Here is a 4,436-nt window from a genome sequence, read left to right as displayed (position 1 = left end):
GCCCGACTCTGTTAGGAGGTAATTATCAATGGGACATGAGATACCAGATGGACTTCACAGCTCCTGTAGCTATGGTTTATAGGTTTCCTGTATGGATAACCTGTGTTCGTGTGGTACAAAAGAGCCAAGTGAAGGAAATTAAAATCTCAGCCAGGTGAGACATGCTGGTGTGTCCCAGCAGAGACAGTTGTGCCAGTGTCAGAACAGCTGGTGGGTTGGGATGTGCCTGGGGACTTCTTGGTGCACACAGAAGTTTGGTGCCCGTTTTCCACAAAGAGTAGAAACACAGAGATAGTTAGCAGATCTGAATGGTGTGAAGTATGAAGTGATAAGGTCTCATGAAGATAAAGGTCTCATGCCATTGCTTAAAATGGCAGCATGTTGCTTATAACATCCTTGGCATTCAATCATACTTTGGCTTTAAACTTTAAGAATTATTTTATTACAGAGCACTGTATGGGTCTGTCTGGGATGGAGTTAACTTCCCTCATAGCAGCTTGTATGATGCTCTGGTTTGCATTTGTGGCTAAACCAGTGATGATAGTGCACCAGTGTTTTGGCTGTTGCTGAATAGTGCTTGCATAGTGGCAAAGCACATTCTGCTCCCTGCTCCAGGGAGTAGGCAGGGGGTGGGCAAGAGATAGGGCAGGCACATGACTGGAGCAACTGACCAAAGAGATGTTCCATACCACATGATATTGTGCTCAGCAATCAAAGGTCAGGGAAAGAAGTGGAAGGGTGTTTGTCTTCACAAGCAATGGTTACGAGTGCTGAGACCCTACTTCCCAGGCAGTGACTGGACATCTGCCTGCCGATGGGAAGTAGTGAATTAATTTGTTTTCTTTTCCTTTCCCTGTTAAACTTGAGCCATGAGTCTTTTTACCTTCCTTCTATTTTGTCCCTATTCTTCAGAAAAGGGGGATGAGCGAGAAGCTAGATGGGTGTTTGGCTGCTGGTTGAAGTCAACCCACCACAAGCACTAGAAAATAGACACTCAGCTCCTGCTCCTAATAAATATTGCTCATTTTGTTTCCCTGCATGAGCTTACATTTTAATTCCAGAATATTTCTCTACTTTTCATTTTCTCTTGCATTCAGTTTCCTTCCATATAAGTAGCTGAGGAGGTAATGTCTTTGTCACAATTCTCTCTGACTGCACACACCAGAACAGTTAGCTGCTTCTGCAGAGCTGATTAGGAATGACACCTTAAAAATACTGCATCTAAATTAGCGTTGAATCCAACTCTTTGCCAAATAGACACTGAGGGAAACAAAATGCCTCCAAGACATGATATATTTGTAAAGAACATTAGTAATGCAGTGAGGTAGATCAGCTTCATACGTTCTTTTGAAGATGAGTCTAAATTTAGTTTTATTCCCTAATAGGAAGGGTTTTGTGGCCTCAACTTCAATAGCGGCTTCAATCCAAAACTGCCACAGTAATTAGTGCAATGAAAAGGCTTTGATCTGGAGCTTGGGACTGAGTGATGTAGTGGAAGCTCAACCTCCAGCCTTTAGTGGAAATGCATGGCAGAAATTCCTTGCATGCCTGACTTTGGTCTCTGTCTAGCCCTTCTGTGAGCTCTCGATTCCACTTAAATCTAATAAATTTCACTAAATTCTAAACTAATGATCATATTACTCATAAGCTAAGCTGTATAATCTAATAACCTCCCATTTGTGTCTTTGGTAGGTTCATGGTGCTGAAAGCACAGGCTTGGCGGTGCAGCCTCTTAACTTGCTTTCAGTGTCATATTCCCTGCTGTGGTGGTCTGTGGAGCCCAGGCTGTAACTCTAGGTGAGCTATTTGTTTTGGGTTAGAATTATTACCCTGATTTACCATCAGACCAGGAATACGATGCCCACATGTCCTAGAATTTGTGTGATTGTCGCTGTCGGAGGTCTTTAACTCCAAATTACAAAGCATATAAAAGTATATGGGGCAGACTTGCAAAGTTACTCTGGTGTGGCTTGTGAGACGGTCTTATGCAGCATGCAAAGCACAAGGCACCAGTTCTTGAAGGCATTCTGTCTTTCTGTATTAAGTGTAATAATTTCTGCCATTTGTATATGTGCGTAGCTTCCATCAGGGAACATGGTAATGAGTTTGCATACTAAGCAGGTATTAAATCCTGATTCTCCTTTAATAATGTATAATGTCAACAGAAGCCTTTGATTGAATGCAGCTTCTTCTTACTTAGATCCTTGGGCAGGGGATTATTAATCCATTTATCTTGAATTCTGATTGTACCATGAACTGCTCACTGCTTTATGCCTAAGTTTATGATCATAGCTGTCTTCCTAGAACCTCTAAAGAGCCATACTCATAAGTGAATGTATTTCTGGAAACCTAAATTGTGGTATTCTTTTTTTGTATTGCTTTCCTTAATATGTGTGTGTGTAAATACTCTGAAAACCTTGTTCCATCACCCAGGGGTATCCTGCAACATAATAATTCAGCAGGCACAGTCATTTCTGTGGTAGTGACATCTGGCCTTTAAAATAATGGATTTGGGCACCAGTAAAGGGGAACCAGCTGATTATCATGGAAAAGGCTGGTCCTTATGTAGCAGAATTACTGAGTGGGCATGACTTCAGGACCTGCCAGCTTTCAAATGCATGTTAAAACTGTAAGCTTAGGCTATGATACTGAAATGTAATCACTAATGATTCTGTAGGTTTAAAAATCAATCATAGGATATTCAGGGCGAGCCAATGCATTTGCTTTAACTGCATGTAGTTGCCTGGATGGCACATGTTTGCCTGGATACAGCCAAGGATTCTTTTGAAAAATATGCTTATAGGAGGCAAAAAGGTTTTTTACCCTTGAATTGGCCTATTTCACAGTTCGTAGTGTGTACTGCAATGGCTCCCTCTGCTGAAACAACTCCTAAATCACTGCAAACTTCAGTAAGTTGCTGCAAATGGGATTCTTTCTCCTAACATCTATGCTATTAATTCCCTCTGTGTTTCTGTATCTAGGGTGGGCCACTTAAGAGTAGACTAAGAACATCTTCTGCATGCAGCTCTGGGGGCAACACCACAAGAGGGACATGGAAGTGTTGGTACAAGTCCAGAGGAGGCCACAGAGATGCTGCGAGGGCTGGGGCAGCTCTGCTCTGGAGCCAGGCTGAGAGAGCTGGGCTGGGTCAGCCTGGGGAAGAGATGACTCCCTAAGGGGAGACCTTAGAGCAGCTCCAGTGCCTAAAGGGGTTACAAGAAAGCTGGAGAGGGGCTTTGGACATGGGTCTGAAGGGACAGACAAACAGAGAGGAGTTTCTTGTACTGTCCACACTCAGGAAGCTGTGGTGACTTGGTGTGTTAGGTCTTGCTTCATTTTAATGTTTTTTTCTCTCCTTACTTTTAGTTGGAAGGCTGCTGACCCCTTGTGTGTGTCATCATTACCCTGAAACTGCTTTCTACTGTCATGTGGATCTATGGCATAGGAAGGGGAGTGCCAAGTCTATCAGAGGAACTGCCAGGACACAGTCCATAGCTCCTCTGTCAGTGTGACTGGCAGCAAACATGGAAAATTATGATCTTTTTATGTGTGACCTGAGCACAGAACTGGCATTTCTCCACCCTATGGTTCTCTGAGTCTTTCCCAGTTCTGCCAAGGATGTACTTTGTGACTCTGAGAACATCACTTCTTGCTTTTTCAGTTTCTGTGTCAGTAAAGAGTCTTTGGGCCATGTAGACATCTCTTGCTCACCAAGACTGGAAGGATTAATTACTTGCACATTTGAAGGCATAAATTGCTATGCAGGGCCAGATCCTGCCTTAGTGCATCAAAGAGAGGTTTTACAATTGACTCTGTTGGGAGGAGGACTCTGGTCCAAATGCCTACAAATGGACAAACCCTACAGTGATGGGGCGAGTTAATGCATACATTCCTTCCCCTCTCTCATCCAAACCTCTCTGTTTGCTTTTCTTCTTAACTCAATAATATTCCTCCTCAGTGTTCAGGCTCAGTTTTCTCCTGAGCATTGTTTGTTCCCACCATTCTTTCTGGCACAGCTTGAAAAAGGCACTTTGATTCATTCTGTGCTCTGGACTTAGAACTGGTAGGACTCATGCAATCTGGTAAGTCAGAGTAGTTTCCTCTGCATCTCTTCCTTGTGGATTGAGAGAAGCAGAGCTTCCATGGAAAACGGACATGGGATCATGTAAGTAAACATTAGGTGAAGCGTATGCACTACGTGCCTGTTTCAAGCTGGATAACTAATTCAGTGTAAAAACATTCCCTTTTTATTTTGCTTTTTAACCTCTCTTCTCTTCTTAGAACATATGATTATTTTTCAGTGTAGTACACAATCTTGCAAGAAAATCCTGCTTTCTGGTTACCCTACCAGTATAGTAGGCATATAATCGCAAAGTGGAGTTTTTCATGACAGGATGTGCTTTTATATTAGCTCTAGAATGACAGTGTTGGATCCA

The sequence above is a fragment of the Neopsephotus bourkii genome, unplaced genomic scaffold, assembly GCF_033783945.1.
Source record: "Neopsephotus bourkii isolate Nb327-2 ecotype Australia unplaced genomic scaffold, CSIRO-AGI_Nbou_v1 NB_1680, whole genome shotgun sequence".
NCBI classification, from domain to species: Eukaryota; Metazoa; Chordata; class Aves; order Psittaciformes; family Psittacidae; genus Neopsephotus; species Neopsephotus bourkii.
Note: the sequence above shows the minus strand (reverse complement) of the source record.